Source organism: Corapipo altera, unplaced genomic scaffold (assembly GCF_003945725.1).
Source record: "Corapipo altera isolate COAL_440 unplaced genomic scaffold, ASM394572v1 68, whole genome shotgun sequence".
Classification (NCBI taxonomy): Eukaryota; Metazoa; Chordata; class Aves; order Passeriformes; family Pipridae; genus Corapipo; species Corapipo altera.
In genome coordinates this window covers 2,899,076-2,922,792 of record NW_020884919.1, presented here as the reverse complement: position 1 = coordinate 2,922,792, position 23,717 = coordinate 2,899,076, and the positions used below count along the sequence as shown (strand labels likewise).

Sequence of the window (23,717 nt, the reverse complement as noted above, 5' to 3'; positions counted from 1 at the left end):
AGGCTATTTTATAGCAAAATATAGTGGTCTTTTTAATTAGAAGATGTATAAGAAAACACAAAGTTCATGGTTCTGGAGTTGAGGGCTGATTTACGTTTTGCTTCCATGGAACAGATTCAATTTTTTTTTTTCCTTTTAAGCTGCAATCGGAGAAATTATTTTCAATTCTTTTTATTAAACAGGTTATAAGGTTTGAGAGGCAAACAAACTATATGTGCAATAGGAGAACAAACTATTTTGTCTCATTTTTTTTGTATATAACTTTTAAAAGGCCTCCAAATTAGGACACCGCATCATTAAGCTTTTGACGTTTGTCCAGTTAAAACTATTGACTCATACTTTCATTTCTTCCCCCTCAAATTACTGCAGTGCCACAGCTGATCTAACTATATTTTCCATTTCTTATAAATAGCCACAAGAAAAGTATTAATTATCCTTGTACGATTTAATGCACCAACTGCCTTAACCTTTCAGGTTTCCTTAAACGCCAGCATAACAAGGCATATCCATGGCAGCAAATGTGATTTATGACAGGAATCTTTAATTTCTGTTTTTAAATATGTTACCCACCGATCTGCATACATTTAAATTCGCCTGCAACACTTTTCTCTGTCTTGAGGCTGTTGTTTAATATTCAAGGATGATTTTTGTCCACATACATTTTGGTCTATGTCACCTCAGATTAAATTATTACTGTTTGCAGCCTTTTTGGAGCAGGCCTCAGGCCCTTATTTACAAGAATCAATGAAACAGTAATGAAAATCCATTTTTCATACTATCAGCTCCGGCCTGCTTTTATTTAGTTAGCTGTGTCTAAGCAAGCAATTCATTTTGTGCAAATGTCACGTTGATAAAACAGGACGAGCCACCAAAGGGTTAATCATGAAATAAAGCCCGGCTTTCGCCACCACCCCCCCCCCAGCAAAGCACATCTGTAATGGCAAAATTAAAAAAATATTTTCTTAATGTATGCAAAGTAATGTATATTGACACATAAGCAAGCCTTTTCATGATGAATATTGAAATATATATGCAAAGCACAGGAAATGTGTAACATGTTATAGATCTTTCAGTGTACATTTAGAGGAAATGAGCCATTTATATTCTACAATTTAGTGAATACCTACTGTTTATTGGTACAGAGCACATAGGAGTATATTTGTCTTAGTAATTTATTTAGGTAAATATATTTATTCTTCTAGGGGTTCTTGTGCTTTTTCTGGTTCTATAGTACTAGACATAAATATTTAACAATGCATTGTCTCAAATGTTATTCATGTAATTTATCAGGGGAAACAGTGGAGCTGTAATAACTTTTAAGCCTGCACCTTCACTTAAACCTGAGATTGATTTAAAATGTGGGAAGCCGGGACATTTCTCCACATACAGTAAGAGCAGGGATGGTTTCCCTGTAGGAGCACGGAATGACTCACAGAGTTAAACTCCAGCTCGGATAGAGGGCAATGGCAGATGGGTCACTCCTCTCTCCTGGGTTGTCCTCTCTAATCTCCCCATAGTAAAAACATGAGTGAATGGGATTTTTTCAAAATAATTACTCTTGTTCTAAATCATCTCATTTCCCACTGCAGCCTCACTTGTTCTCCTGCTGCTGAGGTCCCTCTCACGCTCCCTCTGGCTGGGAAGTCAGATTTTAACTTCTTCCCTCCATCAACAACCCTTCAAAGGTCTCCTCAACCTCCATTCATAGCTGTGAGGCACTTCAGGAACCTCAGGTGGGAGGGATGGTTACAGCAAAGGGTATTTTTTCCTCCCTCAGCTAATTCCTGAAGGCTTTAGCCAGCCAGTTTCCAGGCATTTCAGGACAGTTTTTCCCTTCCTTATTCACTGATGGTTGAACACAGATTTTCTGAGTGGGCCTACTCGTGTCTATTAACATCCTCTGCCTCAGCGTGTGATCCTGAGCTCCTCAGTGAACAAATTCACACCACTGAGAGAGCATTTTGCTACTGTCTTGAAGGCAATGAGGGCATTACTGATTATCCCTTCTCCTGGCTCTGCTTTCCCCATGTCTGGAAGTCCCACCCTGGCAACCTGGGGAGGTTTGGAGTTGTTTCCTCCTCACCTCCTATTCAGGCTGTCACTGCTACTGTAAATTCAGGAATATATCCTTTCAGACAAGTACTGAAGCACTTGTCAATACCTCTTTTTTTTTTTTTTTTTTTGTGATCACTGCTGATGCACTCAGAGTTTGGTTTTGGTTTATTTAATCATAGAAATACAAAACGGTTGGGGTTGGAAGGGACTTTAAAACCCATCTAGTCCAAGTCCCCACCACGGTCAGGAACACCTTCCACTAGACCAGGTTGCTCCAAGCCCCATCCAACTTGGATTTTCTCCTGCCTCGCTTTGTTTTTCTCTCATCAGTGGCAAACAAGTTGCGCATCCCACACATGGAACCTCAAAATCCCACCAAGAAACTGATTTTCAGCTGAAGGATGGGAGAAGGTACAAGTTATCCTGCTTGGCACTGAACAAATATTAGACACACAATGTTAGGAGGAGGAGCAGGTGGGAGAGAAAATAATGTGTGAGAGATTTGCAAGGAAAAAAAAAAAGGTTCTCAAGAAATAATTATTCCCAGCATAATCTTGAAAAAGCAATACTTATCACTAGACAGGCAACTGGCCTATCATTCCAAAACTAGAGATTAAGTTAAAAAATACCCAGCAACTCAAGATTTGTGTAGAGTCAAAATGAGGAAAAAAACCAGGTTTTTTTTTTCTTTTTTCTGAAGAAAATACTGCAGGAACTGAGTCAGTTAGATTTTGGAAAGAGACATGATCTCCCCAGAGATTTAAAATGGTAAGGAGGTGATAGGGAAGGTCTATATGGAAAAGCTTATGGAAAACTGAAGCTTTCCCCCAAATCTGTGCAACTATAGGGAGAAAAACTGAACATAGCTTAGGTCAAGTGTGGAGGTTGGATTTTAGCACTGGGACAGAAAACACAGACATTCTGGGTTACTGTAAAAATCAGTTTGGGCCAGGGAAAAAGGCACAAGATCACTGGTGGGGCTACAGAAATAAAAATTGTGTTTCATTTGGACTTCAATTGCTCTCTAGGACCACATATATCAGATGAAAAACTCTTTATTTTGTATTAGCACAATTAGTGAATGGATACCCACTGGTTTCTGTCCTTCAGGAAGAGGAAGAGATGGGAAGAAAAGCAGAAGTGTCCTTTTTTGAAGGACAGATGTTCATACATGTGTGGTGAACGTTATCAGAATTCCTCACTGAGGTACTGTGGGAATTCAGAACAGGACCCAAAGTTGTAAATTGGAGAGCAAACCCTGCAGCTTGCAAGCTGTGAAGCACTTTCTACACCGATGTGATGTGGGTATTCCAACATCAGTACCTCAAATCTCCTCCAGGACAAACCCAGAGTTCACCCAAAACATCTCTCTGACCCATCAGACAAAACCTCCAAAAAACATGTAATATTCCTGAATACCATAACCATGATAAACATTGCTTGTTTGGGTTTATAATGACATATAGTCTTTTTCTTTCACATGCTGAAACTCACTTATAATCCCCATTTCTCTCTCTCCCTCACTTCTGGGGGTGTATGATTAAAGAGGAAAATGACTGAAATCTTTTCATAATAAGAAAACTAAGAGAAAGTCCTGAAATTTCCATTATAGCACAGGCCATAAACTTGAACTTCACAAAAAAAGATGTATGAGGGCACTAATAGAATAAAAAAATGTTGTTACAAGATCAATATCATATTACAGAGGTGGTTTTGCTTTTTTTTACCAGGTCATCATTATTTTGGGATATACACGTGCTTAGTACATTGATCAAAATGTATATATTCCCATCTTATCCAGTATTTTCATTTCCTGTTGCTTTCTTCCTGGTTAAATATCCATTTTATTTTTTTGTGTCGTGCAATACACTTTGACTGGCACTGGCAAGTTAATTTTCATCCTTTAAATTTCAGAATTTCCAGTGTAAATTTAACATCACAACTGAGAAGAGCACTTGTTATTTTTTCTTTTGGTTATTATTATTATTATTTTTCCTCTTTTGTACTTTTTTAGAAGTGGTTAAAAAAATTCTCTGCTGTGATACTCAAAGCTTTCAGTTAATAATAACCATCACTTCTTGGGATTATTACAAGGAATAAATGACAGCATTACAGCATCCATGTTCAGCATTTATCACAGTACATGACAGAACACTACCCTCAGAGCACAAATGTGGGTGATTACATTTCTGCTATTGTGGTTATTTCCTGAGAAAAAGACTCTTCTTGGCTCTACCAGAGCATATTAAGGCACTATCTGGCCAAAATTATCGACTGCCTGATGGGTCCTACAGTCCTGAAAGGCCCTGGATGCAGTTTGCAGAGCAGCTGACCTATTTACACTGATCCAACTAAGTCTATCTGGAAAGGAACCCTTAGGGTTTCCAGTGTCAACAGTCCTGTGCTGTTTGTTTTTCTACTCAGCCCACTCCTTATTTAACAGAAGCAAAATAAGATCAAAAGGGGACTTAGTTAATTCGCATCAAATTTTGTCACACGGCATAAAAAAGGAGGGGAATTTTAGCAATATTGTCAGACTCGCATAAACCCACTGGAAGATGTAATTCTTGCACATCCAGTGAGTGCCCACGATGCCATTTGTGCCATTAGATTCTCTTTCCTCAAACCCCAATCACAGAATTTTAACCCCACGGATGCAAAACAGCAGAAAAACATCACCACTGATGGACAAAGTGCTTTGCTACTTTAAAGAATCAGAGATTAACAGCCAGTTAACCAGCTGACAGTCACCTTGAGCTGAATAAAGCTGTTATATTTAGATATTTCTAATAACGACAGAAACAAAACAAAAAGAGAAGGAAAATAAGCTTTCTCATCCTGAAATCTTGAGCTCTGAAAAGAAAAAAAAAAAATCTTTACCCCGAGCTGAACACAGTTTCTGGAACATGTACTATGAGAACAGATTCAGATTGGTTGAATACTCCACTCATTTAGAAAATTTCAGAATATTCCACAGAACTTCAAACTTTCTAAACCTATTTCTTTTTAAAAATACAATTTAACAGAAAATAATGCACCACTAAGCACCTCTAAACTGAATATTTCCAGTCTTTAACAAATACATTTCCACTCTTTGAGTCCAGGAGCAAACTGACATTGTAGTTTGGGGTTGTTTATTATTATTATTTATTTTATTTTCACAGTAATATGTTCAAGATGGAGTTTGATCACTACCCCTTTTCTCTACATCTTTAGGGGTGAGATTAGAATTCAAATTTCTTCGCTTCCAACTTATGTTTATATTTTATCCTCCTCCTACTTTGCAAATGGTGGCAAGAGCTTCGTATACATTAATATTTGCAGCAGGAATACTTTAATATATACACCCAAATATGTATTGGGAAGAACCACAGCCTGTCAAACCAGGGCTACAAAACTCTTGCTATGAGCACAAGTGATCCCTCCCTGCTGTGAGCTGGGAACAAAAAGAGAGCAAGCAGCACATTATGGTCAAACAAAATATTCCTGAGAACCGATTTCCAAATAACAAACACATGAAATGTCGAAAACAAAAAAAAGGGAACTAAATCCAGCACAGCACAAATATGAAATGAAAGAAAACCACATGCCAATCCTGTCATTTAGACAATATCACGAAGACTGAGCTAATACTGAAATTCTTAGAAACTTTTATTTGCTAAGAGAAGGAAAGATATGCATTGCTAAAGCGGATTCTCACTGCAGACAAAGGGATCACCACCAACACAAGCCCAGTGGAAAGGAAAAATGTAGGAGTTTGAAGTGTTCCTTTATGATTTGCTCCCCAGAGTGGAGCTGTGCTGTTGCAAATACGACTTGAGATTACCCACAGTGTTCTGATGCCCTTGTGTGCTCACATCCAGCTGTACAGTCCCCAAAATTTATGCTTTCCCCTTGCCCTTTCCCCCTTAACATTTTTTTCTGGCCAGTATGTTTAGTCCATCCTAAGGTTTGCCAAACTTTATTAACTTTCCATGCTACCTCTGGTAGTTTCCACCTATTTCTTCACCTTTTTCACGACCTTTGGACTGTTAGAAGCCCCCTGTGTTTGTGCATCACCTCCCACAGGAGGGTTGTGGGGTAACACTGTTCACCCCACTGAATTCCCTGCATCGGTAGCTGATTCCCAGGTAAATCTATCCCCAACCAACCAACCAACCACAATGCCACATAAAACTCAACATGAAGTTATCACATTTCATGAAGTAGCCCCTTTTTCCATTGTTTTTTTTTTTTTTTCTCTAAGGGATGCTTTATCTGGGTGAAAAAAAGGGAAGATGAAGTAAGAGTCTCAGAAACCAAGGGATTTGAATCCACAGTCCCATTGACAACAGAGAAAGTGGAAGTCCAGAATTTTCAGGCAGTTAAATGTCCTTTGATGCTTCTTAATTCTACTGATCTGCTGTTGTTCTATAAACTTGCTCAGAAGTTCAAAGTTTCTTCAAGTCCTCCTTCTCAAAAGGCCCTTCTGAGCAATGAAAGGAAACAATATCACATCCTTTATGCCACCAGGAACAAAGGGTGAACGTCAAATATAAACCAAAGCTGAAAAATCGTTCATGACTACTGAAAAAAACCCCACAAAATAAAAATCCATAACCACTGTGAAAAGCTGTCATTTGGAAGTTGAAATAAAATAGAGGTTTTTTGGGTAAATTATTCTATGACCATTAAATATTTCAGATTTAAAGACATTCACATTCCTCTCACATTAAAGCAGGTTTCTAGAAATAAGATGCTGCACTTTTTGGGTGTTAGAGTACAACAGGCTATGTTAAAATTGTACCTGAGTGAGAATATGGGAGAGCATATTTTGTTGTTCAGAGGATGGTTGTGTACAGCTAACTGTTAAACACAGGAATTTGGCTGTTTCACTGTTGACCCCCACCAGGTAACTGCCTTCTTTTTTATTCTGTATCACATGGATTTTTATTGCCTAAATATCACATGGTAACATTTGCTTTCTGCAGTCGCAGAATCCCGAAAACACCTATAGATTTCAGCAGCAATCATTCTGCCAAAAGCCTTGGGGGACACTCAGAAGTCCATAAAACACTGAAAACCTGGTAATATGAGCACGCTTTATTTATTTTGTACACTCCCTTGCCTTGTGGATGCCATAAGTGTTAGATCCAAAGATTTCTTGGTGAGGATTGAAGGTTTGGGTACAAAACAGTGCTTCAGAGTACCCAGGCAAATCAGTGCCCTGCAAAACCAGCTCTCCAGGAGTGCCCGGGAATGTAGTTCAGCATAGCTCCTTTTTAACCTTATCCCAAATCCTGGCTGCAAGGTGAGCCTTAAAAAGAGAATTAACAGAGCCTGCACAAGCTCTTTTCACGATCTGCACAGATGCCCAGCTTTACCTCCCCGTTTGGAAAAGTTTGAAGGCTCCTCAGCCTAATGAGCATTAAAATCTCTGGGGTATTTCTGTCTGTGAGCTTACAGGGTTCACTCCTCCTTTAATCCTGGTGCCTCATTAGTTCCTCCTGCAAAGCAGAGGCCAAAGGATTGAGTTTTATGCACACAAGGGTGAGCAATAAGAGCACTCGGCAAAAGAGAGGACACTGGAGACACCAACACATGCACATACGACTGGTTATGGACCAGTTAATCCATTTGTGACCTATTTAAGGATATACACCTAATGAATGATCCCAGAGGTGTGAAATGGGGTGGATCCCTGTGGTCCATTAGTGCAGCTCCCATTAGTTTTAAAGACTGAACATCAACAATTGTCCTGTCACAGCAGGAACACTCAAAGTACCTTTAAACACCCATTATCCTCAAAATTTGTTTTTAGCTTGTTTTCTTAATTCCAAATATATCTAATGTATTTATCCTAATATCAGATCCTCGGGCAAGAGCTTGTTGGATGAAATGGATACACAGAGCTTGTGTTTAAAAAAAAAAAAAGTGACTTCATCTTTGCTTTTATGGGCCCACTCGATTCAAAGGAATAGCCCCTGGAAATAGTAACTGCTGTGATATGCTTATGGCTCCATTTACAGACTTTCTTATAGGTTCATAAATGGAGACTAGGAGGAGGAGGGAAAGGAATAAAATTTAATAACTGAATAAAAATGTAAATAAAGATTTGCCTAAAATTACTTGTCCAAGAAATAATTCTCCCTCCCCCTTAAGCTAATACTTTGATAAGCTCTGAACAGTGATCCTGATTTGGAGCGTGACCTTTGAAAATGCTCTCCAGCTTGATTAAAGATGTATTAAATTTGTTTAAATAAACCTCGTTGTAATGGCACATCATTTGTAAGAAGCTATTAGGGGGCTGGAAACTGTGCTGCTGTATTTGCATGAAAATGTGCCCTGCTCGAATTGAGGATCTCTCCTGAATTAACTGCAAAGGAAAAGCGACACTTTCATAATTTTTTTTGACAAAAGAGGAAAAAAAAACCAACCACAACTTGCAAAACTTTATGTTACTCTCTCTGAGAAAGGAGGTAACTGCATATTAAAACAGGGCTATGTACACAACACTCACTTCCCCAAACCACTCTCCCCTGTTTTTTGTCTTAAATTTTTGATTTACATTTCTTTCTTTTTGCCTGTTTTTCCTTTTTTTTTTTTTTTTTTTTTGTTCTCTCTGAAAAATGTCACTGGAAAGAAAGAAAGAAAAAAAAAAAGCCAGTAAAAAGTGTTTTCCAGTGTGTTTTTTCAGCTGATTCAGAGAAAACCCATCCTATGCTAACAGTAGAAAAAAAACTTAAGGGACTGGCTGACATTGGTAATAACTTTCTCCTTTCAGTGGGGTTTTCAGGCAGTCAGATTTTGCAGCCGTGGAGGAAAGGGAAAATGTAACCCTGGATATCATGGAATTTATGTGATTAGGCAGAAAGGTGGATAAATAGATAGATAGATCCCATTCCTGCTTGAAGCATATAGATTGCCAAATGTACTTTAATTTCTTCCAATAGCTCCCAACTGAGTGAGTAACTGCTACGCTAATGAAAAAGTCTCTCTCCCTTAAATCAAATTTTAAATTAAAACCTTTCCCATTTCCCAGCTAAAGCCAGGACTCCAGGATATGTATGTGTACTCGGGGGCTTGGAGTCTCTCTTTGTGCTCCCTGTTCCTCACCACCTATTTCACATGTCAGCCTCCACAACCATCCTGGCACTCGTGTCCTTCAGCAGATTCCAATAACAGGGACAACAGGGATCGTCTGTACTCGGGGCTGGCAGAGCTCTGAGTGCTCAGGGTCCTCTGTCCCCCCTCCAACCCCCACCCCAAACCCAAACCTGCACTGCAGAGCACCAGGACTTCTGAAGTGATACATTACAGACTTGAATTTTCCTACTTCTTCTTATTTTATCTTATTCTCAAACTCTCCTCCAAACCCACAAAGGAACAAACGTGCGGAGTCACGAGAGTCTCAGTAAATCACGGAGTCAGCAGCTCTGTGTGAGGCAAGAGGCCACTGCTATGGGCAGTTTGCAGAGCAGGGAACATCTGCCCTTCAAATGTAGAACAACATTCTAAGACTAAGATTTTGAGTCATTATGTTTTTATTTGTGGCCGTTCCTCCCATGCTTTTCCCCAGCTCTCAGTAAAATCTATGAACAATGTAAACTTCAGCCTTGAAAAATCAGTATAATATGGAATACATATAATAATCTACTAGTAGATCATTCATTGGTACCAAATATCAAGCACATGCACCCACAGGTGACATCAACTTTGTTGTGTGTGCAAGGTGAGCTGGGACACATTAATCTAGATTATATTCAGCAGGAACTCATACAGTCGGCACAAACCCTTTAGTATTTGAGTAAAAGGTTTACCAAATGAATATTAAACCAGAACTAAAGAAAGATTAGGAACAAAACCTGCCAAGTCAGAGTCTAAACAGTCAAATAGTTGCTCTAAAAGGGAAATACAACAAATAACTTTTGGAAAGAAGCAAGAAATTCCCTTTTACTGAATGGTACTAAAAGAGATATCCAGAAATATCCCCTTAGTAGCCAGTTTTGGTGTTAAAAATATTATGTGGTAGCTGTCTTTCCAAGTCACTTCTAGACTGTGGGTTATTTTTTCCTTCTAACTATTTTCCTAAAAGAAAGTAAGAAGTATCACCTGTGTTACACTTAGGTTGAATTCTGTTACATTCCTGTGTATTTACCTTCTGCACTGAGCTGTCAGGACCTTTTAAATCTGTCTGCACATGGGAGTTGTGGTAATCACCCATCTCTGAACTCTTCAAACCTCTGTTACACACAACTCTGATGCTCATGGGTGGATCCACAAACAGATGGAAGGACTGAAATGTTTCTTCAAGTAGCAAAGGCCCACTCTTAACTTATTTTACACAGTAAAATAAGGACAACATTTTCCCACTTTTCCATCCTGCTTTCCTTATACGATGCACTGGTTAATGAATTGCTAAGAATTAGCAAAAGTAAGTTACCCTCCTTTTACTGAAACTACCCCAGAGTGTAGCCAGGAGTATGAGACAGAAGAGCAAGACAAAAAACTCACTTTGCAGATTGTTTATAATCTGGTTTCTAACTGAACACCAGAACAAAACACACAGGTTTTTCAGGAGACAAGGCTCAAATCCTGTCCTGCCTGATGGTCACCCAGAGGTACAGGACAAAGGCAGACTTCCAATTCTCCCACGAGCCCTTTGCTCATCAAGGCACAGTGACCAAATCCTTTGTGAATTTTCCCCTAGACCTGGATGGTCACAACTGTCCCTGAGAAAGGGAAATGGAAAACATCCTCAGGAAGGAGGAGAATTTAGAGATCCACAGAGCAGAACCTTCAGGCATCACAGTTGTTAATTTACATCCCTGCCTTAGATGAGTCATCTTTTATTTTGGGGACTGGCCATCCCATCTCAGTGGGAGCACAGGGATCTATAAAAAACTGGTCTGTTTGGCAGCACTGAGCTGCAGCCACGGAGGAACCCGCTTTCCCTTAAAGTCTGTGCCATCTTCCCATGTTAAACAACCTCTGACATGTTCTCTCATCCCTTTTTGGTTTTAATTTACCATTCTAAATTGAGATAGTAGAGCAGGTGGAAGCAGCCCAGCTCTGGGCTAATTGGTTCATCATGCACGTTAGGATAATGTTCATTCTGGATTTCGATTAGGTCAGTGTGGAGACTGCCTTGGTCAGAGGCTGTAATGATCTGCTTATTAACTCTGGTGCAGGGTCCTTGACTCTACTCATGTTATTAGAGATTGCAGCTGCCTTCAGTTCTGTGAACCATGGACTTTTATTGGACTGTCTAATGTCCTGTGCTGGACTAAGTGCTTCGTTTCTGTCCTGGCTGGCGCCAGGATTTTGTTTGTTCCTTTAACTTACCTCCAGCCACGCTGGAATGGTGTGTGCAACTCTGCTGGCTTTTATTCCAGTTCCACCAGTATCCATTAAATTCTGTGTATCATTGGAGAGGGTCATTTCCTTCAATTTTTCCTTCAAATTCTTCTATATAATCTTCTGGCATTAATTTATTTCTATTTTTAATTTGGGCTTAGAACACTTTTACAAGGACTTTCTCAAATTTAAAAAAAAAAAACCAACAGATCACTAGCAGTTCAGAGAAGATAAAAATATGGTTGTGACCCAGGGAAAACCACCTTAATTGTGTTGCAACAACAGGTATCCTGCTCTTGGGATATTTTAGCAAATCTAGGTTCATTTTTAACTGTAGGTTTTCCACACCTGAACAAACTATTGGCACTTTCAGTATTTCCTCACCTAACATGGTTCCAGCAAAAGAGGGTGTTATCTTCACTGAACAGATAATTTTCATAATTTTTTCCTTCAAATTCTTCTATGCAATCTTCTAGTTTCAATTATTTTTTAATTATTTTTAATTTAGGTTCAGAAAACTTTCATTAGGACTTGCCCAAACTTAAAAACAAAACCAAACCAGATCACAAGTGGTTTACAGAACATAGAAATGTGGTTGTGACAAGGGGCAAATTTGTGTTGCAACAACAGGTATCCTTCTCTTGGGATATTTTAACCAATGTGGGTTCATTTTTAACAGTAGGTTTTCCACATCTGAGCACACTATTGGCACTTTCAGTATTTCCTCACCTAGAGTGATTCCAGAAAAAGATATTTTCTTGCTTAACTGATGTAGAGATTCTTCTGAATGCTTTCATTACAATCAGATTTGATTACTGTGATGCTTTTGCTGCTTATCTTCCTCTTGTTAGTGTTAGTTCCTTTCAGTGGTTCAGCAAAACTTCTGCTGCTGCCTAAAAGTGCTGACAGTAAAATCCTGTTTTCTAGTACGTGCATTATTCTTTGCACTGCTTCCCTGTTTGGGGAGATGGAACCCTTGGGTTCAAGGGTTTGATTTTTAAGAATGAAACTCTTTACTGGGTACATGGGCAGGATCCCCTGAGGTGGGTGGGAACGTCCCAGAACTTTGGGTAACTTCAGGGGGGTACAAGAAGGGCATGACAAAGTGATGAAGGGGTGTTTCACTGGTGGGAAAGCAAGTCTTGAGGGGGGTGCAAGGCTTCTGTATGTGTGGAAAGAGTGAAATGTACCTTTAATATGTTGACCAGGTGAAAGAAGTTATAATTTCCGTAAGAAAAATTGTTTTGTTAAATAATTCCCTAAAGAAAACAGTTCTAAGGTGGGCAGTTGCCCTAAAGGATTCTGTGTCAGGATTACAATTCAAGATTTCTTCTGTCATATCCCTGATTTTCTTCCTATTTCTATCCATATCACTTCCCCTCTTTTTTCATTCTGGGAGGTATTTAAACCCCTAAATTTTTTCAACAAAGGTATTTTGACCAGACACTTGAAACAATCAGCACTGGCTTAACTCATCTCCAGCTGGTGGCTGTGGTCAAATTCACAGCAAATTTATGCAGAATAAAATTAGACACCTATGAATGAAGATACATGAAAAATACCTCCCTCTAAGTGTTCCAAGCAAAGCTTTCATTTTCCCAAAGAACCACATCTTAAATTAAACTTGGTTCATGGAAGTTTACCATGCAGCACCCTGGCCAGAGGCTCTCTGACCTGTTCAACTCTGAGAAGCCTTTGCTCAGCTCCTAATTTAAATGCAAATTTGTATTTTTAATATTAATTTATTTATGCAGTTTGTATGTCCACAACATTCTATGAGTTTCACTGTAAATTTTGGCTACCAGCACTCTCACTGAGTTTTTCAGATAAGCATCAATCACTCCAACAGCCTTTTTGAGCATAATGGGTTTTTATATGTTTTTTGTTTTTTTTTTTTTTTTTGTAATGGGAAGGGATTTTGTTTTGGGTTTGTTTGTGGTTTGAGGGTTTTTGAGCATTTTCTTGAGAAACAACAGATCAGTGATTGCCTCTCTTAGTGATGTTCCCATAAAAGTGATGGCAGGCATCCCTCACTGAACATAAAGAATGGAGGTCAAATGGCCAAATTGATAACACCAGACCTAAAGTAAACAAAACTGGACACATTTTATTGGACTCTTTGGATAAATGACCATCTCCATCTTACCTTTTAGCACGAGTTTGTTGCTAAAATGAATTTTGGCTTCCCTTCACAACACCTCCCTCCTTTTCTCTGGCAATCCTGATGTCTCCAGACTCAACATTGTGTCACTTTGGGCTCATCCCATTTCTCCTTAGGAAAGACCTTTCAGTCTTCTTATATTTATCCAAAGAAGGGGGTACCTTGTTGAATATTTATGTCCAGTTTTTTGGAGCTGTGGATTGCCTGACAGCATATTTCCTCATGTATCCAGATGCAGTGATTCCTCATTTGGGAAGCCTGACATTCAGAGTCCAGCTGCCTCACTCTTATTTAAAGAACGAATTAAAAAGCATCCCAAGTGCACTTGCCCTACTGAACTTTTCTTTGTCCAGCTTATATGGCATTAAATTAGACAATGCTCCATTGCACACTATTAAAAAATTATCAGGAATATTTTCTTGTATTAAATATCTCCTAAAATGAAGGTTAAAATCTAGCCCCTGACCAACATCAAACCCTTCAGTGTATGCCCCTGGCATTGGTGTTCACTACCTGGTTCATTTACATCCATCTAATATCTCAAGGATTCCTAAAGCCCCCATCCCATTGGTATCAAAGGATCCATAATTTGCAAAATAAACTTTGTGTCCAATAAAAGTATATGAATCATGTCATCTGCAACGAATGTACCAGGCATCAGTATTCCAGAGCTACTAAAAATTTACCTACTCCACACCTCGCTTGTTTTTTGGTCATTTACTTTTATTTGCAGTTGTCTGAGGTTTCATGACTTCATTTTCTCCACAAGTTTCTGCTCCATCACATCATTTATGGAGGGGGAAAAACGCCACCTCAAAGTTTTTCCTTAAAGTATTTTTAGATAACCGGGGAGGAGTGAGAGAAGAAAATTAAACAAAACCTGAAGAGATGCTTTATCCAGAAGCATAAGAAAGATTCAAGCTTGAATCAGAGGTTTCAACCCCAAGAAAGTGATTTTCATAAAGCTCCTTGTATAAAACAAACCAAATAATTAAACTGTCCTAAATATACATGTTTTTAAAGGGAAAAGTGCAAGGAGTCACAGATTACTAATTACCTGAAAACTCTTATCAAAAGGTACCAGCAAAGTGCTCCTACTCAAGAAAAAAGGGTGGGTAACAACATGAATCAGAAAATACCAATGATAATTCCTTAACCAATTTTCCTAACACCTGTAAAATTCTCCAAGAGCTTATCTTGTTCTCATGCTTCAAAATAAAAGTTTCAATGTAAGCTTTACTGATAGTTATCACAAATTTCCATGGGATAATCACAGAAGAAAGCACTGTGCAAATGGACTGTAACTGTAAATTGTCAGTAATAACAGAAAGCCAGTATTGGTTAATTATAGGCTGTATTTGATCCATATGTAACACTCTGGTTGCTTCAGGTTGAGTCCTGGATAGCCCAGAGTGATTTTAGATGGGAAAGATTTCTATTCCAGAACTAATAAATCATAATGAGGGATGCTGGACTTTATTCCTTTAAAGTTCACAACGGGCCAAGTCAAGTATTTCAACCTTACACAAAGTTAGAAATTGGGGAATAGGTCTTGCAGGAGGGGCAGGGGGGTTGTACATTTTTATATTAAAGATGCACTTCCCGGGGCTGATGCAACGATTGCTTCAGAGAAAAGCACTTTCACAGTTTTTTGTGGGTCTATTGGACTCAAGGAAGCCAGAAGGGAGCTCTGAGCTGTGCCAGAGGAGACAGCAGCTCCCACTCACAGACCAAGTCAACTGAGTGCGACAGGGTACGGAATCATAGAACCCTTTAGGTTGGAAAAGACCTTTGAGATGGTGACATGCAACAGGACTGAGTATAAATGAAAATCTTGCTGCACTGCCAAGTATTTTGTAGGGTAAACTCTGCGGAACAAGTAAAACTACATTTCTAGGCAGCAGCAAAAATTAGTTTGGGTTTTTTTTTTAAAAAAAAAGGTACAGTCCAAGCACTCAGTATGATTTAAAAGTTCAGATAAACTCTAAAATTTAAGAACTGAAATTCTGGTTCAGTTGAAGGCAATGGGGAAAAAAAGTACCAGGAAAAATAATCAGTTCTACAGATTCCTTAGTACAATTCCTTTGCCCACACACCCTTTTTTTTCTTTTTAACATTGCTTATCACTACTATTAACATGTGCCTTCCTTCTTTCCTTGCATGCCAAGGTATTCAGAGCCTCATTTTCTGAGATTTGTCACAAGAGCTTTACCAACTTTACCAGCAGTTTGCAGGAGCAAGACCTAGGAAGTCCCGCCATGGCAACCCCTCCAGTGCAGATGAAGGTTATTCCCTTCCCACTGGACATGCTGATCACTGGGTCCAGGGCCTTAAAAACTGTTATATTAGTTAAGTTTATTCAACTTTCAGAACCTGGCTCTAGTTCCTGGATCAGAGCTGGCACTGGATGAAGCTGGGATCAGCAGAAGATTTTCCAGCACAGAGAGCAGCCCTTAAGCCTTTAAACACCACAGAATCACAGAAAGGTGTGGGTTTGAAGGGACCTTAAAGATCATTTAGTTCCAACTCCCCTTCCATGGGCAGGACACATGAGCAGGACACACCAGGGTGCTCCAAGCCCCATCCAACCTGGCCTTGGACACTTCCAGAGATCCAGGGGCAGCCACAGCTTCTCTGGACAACCTCTACCAGGGCCTTCCCACCCTCACAGCCAAGAATTTCCTCCTCATATCCAATCTAAACCTACTCTCTGTCAGTCTGAAGCCATTCCCTGTTGTCCTGTCACCCAGACCCTTGTAAATAGTCTTTCTCCATCTTTCTTGTAGCTCCCTCAGGTACTGGAAGACCACAATAAGGTCACCTCAAAGCTTTTTCTTCTCCAGGCTGAACAATCCCAATTCTCTCACCTTTTATCATTATAAAATCACCAGAGAGCCAAAACCAGCCAAGATAATGCCACAAATCAGAGTAGAGTTGTGTCTCCCCTGAGCTGCAGCTTTTGCTGGCGTGGGACAGGGTGGCCCTGGGTGTGAGGGTGGAAGCACCATCGAGTTCATCCCTCTATGTGTCACCAAGGTGAGGGTGATGGAGGTTCCCACACAGGAACACGAGCCAATTAACAAACTGACAAAAGGCATCTGCAGCCTTTTGATGCAAAATGTAATGACACCTGTGCAACAGGAGCTGTCACATGATGTTTTACATCATGTCACGATGATGTCACAAAACATACTGTAGCCTTTCAGATGATGTGCTACCTCCTCTTGCCCCACCAGGTCACAGAGGATTTCAACAACCACCGCTCATTTTGAATTAGTGTAACTGCTCGAAAAGACACATGGAAACAAAACCAAAAGTGTAGCAAGAACAACATTAGTCATGGCCATATTATGGCTATCAAAAAAAATTACTGGAAGTGATCTGTGACACCTGAGTGGTGACTTCAGGAGGAGTTACAGGTCAGCAGTTGAGTTGTGGCAGGTTCCCAAGATCCGCCTGGCAGGTGTGTTATCCTTTTAAAGAGTCAAAACTTCCAAGGTGTAACACAGCAAATAAGACACAGGTGTCCTTCAACAACTACTGAAAGGCAAGTGATGCTGAGCACACCTCCCTGCCAGACAGCTGGAGCAGTACCAAGCATGCTGCTGTCATTCCCAGAAGTGCTCTCATGGGAAAAGGATACCTCCAGGAATGTATATTAAAGCACTGGAAATGCTAATTTGCCGGCACAATTTCTCTCAAGAAATCTCCTGCCAGTGGGGGAAAAAAAAAAATATAACAAATTATAGAAATATGTGTCTTTCTTTTCATCTAAACACCAAATATGGTTTGGTTTTTGTTTTACTGTTTTATTTTGTGGACCAGAAGTGGCATTTCAGGTCACTCCAAGTTATCACTTAAGAGAACCACCTTGTGCACAAGAAACTATTTCACTTGGTCATCACCTTCCTTGGTGTGTATTTGAGAAGTTGTTAAACTGCAACTAGTCTGCAAAAACCTGCAAGTAATGTTTTTTTTCTCCTTTCTTCCCCATGCTGAAATAGCCAAGACTAATAATAATCCAGTGTCATTTGCAAAATGTATATCCCTTAGGCTGATCATATGATTCAGGGATTGCAAAATAGACATTAAAAAAAAAAAAGAAGTATTTTAGTTGCCTGGGTTATGAAAAATCAAGAAGTTACTTAACCTCTGCAGAGAGAATTAAATATCTTAGGTGCATGGGGAGAACACAACAACTCCTTAACTTGCCTGAACCCTGCTGCCAAAAATATGAGCAGAGTTTGTCATGGGGAGAGTGACAGTGGCACTGAGAGAGGGGGATTTCCTCACAGTCCTCGTGCAGGGAAGAGATGACCAGAGTCCCCAGAGGCTTGGGGACTGATCTTCCACCCTTGTTTATCAACTTTGAGTCCAAAACAAATATTCATGCACTTTGATCAGGGAAGTTGGAAAATACTACCCTGCTTTGGAAAGACAATTCCATGAGAAAAAGCCCAAATTCAGTTACAACTCTGAGTTACAGGTGATCTCCAGAAAGAAAATGCTGATGTGCTGAGTTGACAAGCCAAGGACATCCCCCAGAGAGCACATGTCAGCCAGCACCCAGGAAAAGCCTCAGGAAACAAAAAAAAATAAACCCAAAATCTCCTCCAGGAGTCCATACTTCAGAATCTCCCTTTTATATTTTTCCACCACAGTTTTACTAACCTTAAATAAACCCAACAACGCTGTCGCTCACGACACCATGCTCAAAGTCTCCATCATTCACTGCCTGCTTTCTGCTGTGATGCAAAAAGACTGGGATTTTGGATGGAACCCTCACTCTTTGCTTTGTTATTTTGGGAATTTTTCCATCAGCTAATGTGCAATGATCACTAATGAACCCAAAAGGCGAATCCTCCAGTTTGCTTTCCCTGGTAAATTCCCTGCTGGACTTCTAAAAAGCTAAGTACAAGAAGGTGAATCTCTTCATTTCAGGTACTAAAGACTCCAGCCCCCGCAAAGTTAAATAACAAACCCAGCTGACAAAACTATTAGTGGCTCTTTTGAGGTGAAAAATGGATTTCACAATTAAGAATCAATTAGATGCAACCCCACACTTCGATAAAGCAAAAATCCTTTATTTTCTAATAATTATTCATTGAGCACCTCCTGCATTGACCACACACTTAATGCTGTCCACTAGTCTTAATCATTTATTCAGAGAAAACTTTTTTCACTGAGAAGGAACCGGGATGGGATTTAATGGCACAAATTTTGGGTCTGCAGGGTTTGCCGTGTGACTACTGAATTCATGATGGTTTGGTAATAATAAAGTCAAGGTTACACATCTCAGGATGCCCCAATTACAAATAATTATAGAATCACAGGATGGTTTGGGTTGGCAGGGACCTTAAAGACCATCTTGTTCCACCCCCTGCCCTGGGCAGGGACACCTTCCACTAGCCCAGGTTTCTCCAAGCCCTGTCCAACCTGGCCTTGGACATTCCAGGAATCCAGGGGCAGCCACAGCTTTTCTGGGCAACCTGTGCCAGGGCCTCCCCACCCTCACAACCAGGAATTACCTGATATTAAGGTGTTGGTAGACAGAGTCTTTTAAACCACATTTAACTAATCCAAACCATTTTATTTCAGGTGTCACAAAGAGAGAAAAATGAGGAAAAAGCTTTTGCTTTTAGCCCTGGCATCAGCTGCAGGCAGTGGGGTTGTCCAGGACAGTGCAGATTTCATCATTCCCCTTTACTTGTGATGCCTGGTTGGGTTCTTTAAAAAGAAGGAAATGTAAAGGGAAATAAAAAGCTTTCCCATGCTGTCTTAGAGGCAGAGAAAGGAGAACTGATTTGAAATGGTGCATCTAGAGGGAAAATACTACTCCTGTACTCCACTGCAGGGCTGCTCTGCTGAATAGAGACACAGAATCCCAGAATGGTTTGGGTTGGGAGGGACCTTAAAGTTCATCTAGTCCATCTTCTGCCATTGGCAGGGACACTTTCCACTACCCCAGGTTGCTCCAAGCCCCGTCCAACCTGGCTCTTAACATTTCCAGGGAAGTTAAAAGCAATTCTGAGCCCAGACCTCATGTCCTGCCTGTACATCTCAAACACACAAACAGGAGTTACCCCAGGCCATGTAGCTGGTACTTCCAGAAGCAGAGGTTTATATAATGCTCCAGAATATCTGTTAGATATAGATATAAATATAAATAAGCACCACTGATACAATTGCACTGTGGGACCATTTTGAGATGAGTAGGGTTATAATGTATCTGCAAAATCAATTTTTCTGTCTTGATTTAAAAGTGGAGCCCAAAGCAATTTTTGTTGCTTTGAAATTTTTATTTTGCTTTATTAACTCTTCCCAACAGTTGAAAAGAGCCCTTGAAATACACTTATTTAAACCTGCCTTTTTTGTTTGTCTCTCTGCAGAAGGAAAGTTAGCGCTGAATGTTGCCCTTGCCTGTGAACTGCACTTCTGGGGAGAAAATTCGGTCCCTTCCATTTGAGAAATGAAATTTGTTAAGTGCCTGGGCCACAAAGCAGCAATAAGACTGTTGGCAATTTGAAAGACCAAATTAAAAAGAAAAAAAAAAAGAAAAGAAAAAGAAAAAGCAAACAGCTGAGACACCGAGTCTAAAAATTATCTATGACACACGCATGGTAAAATGTTTTTACAAATTCTCCAAAGGATTTTTAATTATTACAGATTGTATTAATTAGGTAATTATGCAATAGATTGTTTTGGAACCATTCCCATCTATTATGTATGCAATGTTATGTATACATGTTTTTTTAAAAGCTGTCCTGCTTTGTAAACCTCAGCTCCAGCTCGACAGTCACAAGGGCTACAGGGGTGCAATAAAGCACATTTTTTGCCACGTTAGACACCTTCTTGGAAGTAGAATAACAAGTGTCCTAAAGGAACTGTGGCACAGAATTTTTTAAAAAGCTGCAAAATATTATCTTTAAGCAGTAATTAGCAATGTACAGAGGATCTGAGGATTAATGACCATCTGGGAGGAGGTACTGGCTCAAAGCTCAGCTCGGGGCCATTAACTCCTACTCATCATTAAAGGGTGTTTATAAGGGGGTTTATACTTTTGTAACAACACACAGAAGAAAGTTCCTGGACAGTTAAAGGTTCATCTAGTTGTTTCAAGTAACAATATATATCTATTACCCCAATTTGGGATAGAATCCGTGGGCTGGGACCAGGAGAAATTTCTTGGAGGAAAAAGGAGAATTTGGCAACACCTTTTTTTTTTTTTCCCACTCCTCTCTCCTTCCACTTTGTGAATCATCAGTGGTATCACAGAATGTTTTGGGTGGGAGGGACCTTAAAGATCATTTCATTCCATGCCCTGCCATGGGCAGGGACACCTTCCACCAGCCCAGGTTGCTCCAAGCCCTGTCCAACCTGGCCTTGGACCCTTCCAGGGATGGGGCAGCCACAGCCTCTCTGGGCAACCAGTAAACAAAACTTATAGCAACCTTGAGAGCAACCCAAGTATTGACCATCTCTAAATGAGTTTCTGCTGCTCTTAATTAGTCCAGAAAAGACAAAAATATGATCAGAAGGGCCTCTTCCTTCTTGCTCTTACAAAAGCCACGCAGGTTAAGTGTTATTACCTGAACTAAGGAAGCACTGACCCAAAACTTTCCACAGCTGGAAAGGAATAGGATGAATGTGCACCACTGCCTCTAATTTTAACATCTTTCTCTTCCCTGGTGATAAATCCACAGCCCAAAGTCTGTATAAAATTAGAGCATGACTTCTCACCCCTCACTCTAATAGGATGAGGAAGCTAAAAACTTTTGTATTTGCTTCACTCCCTTCCTCCACCTCTGTCCTCATCAAAATTCATTTTTCTAGACTATACCACAGTTGAAAAATTGATCCTCAGGTACAAGAAACTCCGGAGGAAAAAACAAACAAACAAACAACAAACCCAAAGCAAAGAACCACAAAAAAACTCCCTCAAAAGAAGCAAATCGCAACTGGAAGAAAATATTTAGCAAGAGATAAACTAGGGGGGAAAAAAAAGCTGTAATATTCACCAGGAAAAGATCTGATGAATACTTCTCTACTCCTTTCCAGGTCCCATTTGCCACCAAGGAGGTCTGATGGGCACCAATGGGCTACCCAAGGGAGCAGTCCCATGTTTCTAAACCAAACAGAAAAGCAGTTTTTAACTGACTTTAATCAACAATGATTAAGAACAAGAGGATACTCCATCCATGCCTTCAGGCTGGATGCCTGGGAGGGACCTGGAGGGAGCAGAGTCCTGCTGGTGGGAAGGCAGAGGCCAGGAGGGCTGTGGAGGGCCCTGGAACCCTGCAGGGAGGGTCAGATGGATATGGAAACCTAATAGGAACTGAAAGCACTAATTGAGCCTGGAGAAGAGAGCTGGAGGGTTTCCTATGACATTTGGGAGGGAATAAAAGAACTAAGAAGAAGACAGAAAAAGAAGCTAGTTTGGGAACATTTTGAATACTTTTTTAATTCTTTTTTGTAATAAAGTGTGTGGTTGAAGAGAAACCACAAATTCCACTGGTACTATAAAATCCCAGTCCTCACCATTACACTGTTTCTACCTCAGCCATCAGGTGATAAAACCTCTTTACCACCTTAGTGCTTCTTCCCAAAACCAGTTATTGATCTCTGATCAGTTCTCTTTAACCCCATTAACACTGTTTTAACTCACATTTATTCCCTGTGCCATCCAAACCAGACATCCCCTTGGAATGAGGAGCCACGTTAAGCACGTGTACAATATCAGTTCATGCTTCCAACACTGAAACTGGCTTGCCAAGTTTTCAAGTGCATTAAATCCTTAAATACATAAAGTAGAAAACCCTCACCTCAGATTTCTAGCCAGCATTTTATATTTTCACTTATCTGATACATTGTTCACGAAAGTGGAATTCTGGTCTTCCCCCTCCTTCCTTTTGGCATGTTTAAACATTTTAAATTGTTCCTCCAGTAGGCCACTAAATGATTTTGTTCTACTTCACCCACATTGCTTCATTTCTTGTATCACTGCTTGTCCTTTGATTACAATTGCAAATGGAAAATGTTTGAAAGTTGGTTTTGTTCTGAGAGCAGCTCAAAGAGAAGTGAATTAGTGGATTAGCCTATTTGGCAAGTGAGACCCCAGCTCAGAGGATACTGTAATAAATTTAACGTTCACATACTGAAGCTCCAAGTCCACGTTGCACAATCAACACCTATTACAGTGTCTAATTTAAAGATAATTGTGGCCTTTACCCAAAATTTGCAACACCTAAATAAACGGGGCTATTCCAGTTAATCAAAACATTTTGTCAGCCCAGTTCTCATGAAACAAAGTGGCTGTTACCCCACTGCAGGATCAGGGGAGACAGGTTTGAAATCAGAAGAGGGATGGAGGTTATTTTGTCCCTGTGTCATGTTTCGAAAGTGGTTTTGAACACCTTCTCCCAGTGCCCAGAGCAGAGCTAACACAGGGTTGGAGGCTTCCCTCCCTCCTCAGCCCCCCTTTTTCTTTCAACTGCCTTGAAATTCAGGTTAAATGACAATCCCAGAATAGGCTTCCTTTTCCGCTGTTGCTAACACAGATTCCCTAAAGGGTTTAGACAGTCTACAGCACGTACTTGTGGGTAACCTGAGCCCTAAGATTGGTGACAACTCGCTGGCACCGAAGTGCAGGCCAATGGTCCATCTGGAGCACCAGGCAGGTGATCCTGGGGGGGTGCACAGTGACCTGCCCCCTCAGCAGAGCCAGGAAACCCTGCACAGGTACCTGACAGCAGGGCTGTGCCTACCAACAAATACCGATCCTAAATTCCTATTAGAGGGAGAAGCTGTTTGTTAAGGCATCTCCTTCCCAACCAGGTGGGCTGGAGCAAAACAGACATAGAATCACCCAGGTTGGAAAAGATCTCTGAGGTCACTGAGTCCAATCTTTGACCTACCACCACCTTGTCTACTAGACCATGGTAGTGAGTGCCACATCCAGCCTCTTCTTAAACACCTTCAGTAACTCCACCACCTCCCTGGGCAGCCCAGTTCCAATGCCCAAAACACAAGCCATAAGCAGGTACTTGTCAGAGCTCATGACATGGCACCACTTGGTGTGTGATGCCGTTATCCTTACCCCACAAAACACATCTGGTACACTTTAAGAGATCACAGAGATCACTCATGGAATACTCTGAGTTGAAAG

At 40.3% G+C, this 23,717-nt stretch overlaps 1 long non-coding RNA gene across 1 annotated transcript; it reads left to right on the top strand.

Annotated features, from left to right (window-relative positions):
- The first annotated feature begins 6,668 nt into the window (after positions 1-6,668).
- Positions 6,669-23,515, top strand: LOC113953316. The gene is made up of 3 exons (XR_003529840.1): positions 6,669-6,680; positions 22,764-22,769; positions 23,406-23,515. It is a non-coding gene; the product is annotated as an uncharacterized LOC113953316 (long non-coding RNA).
- The last annotated feature ends 202 nt before the right edge of the window (positions 23,516-23,717 follow it).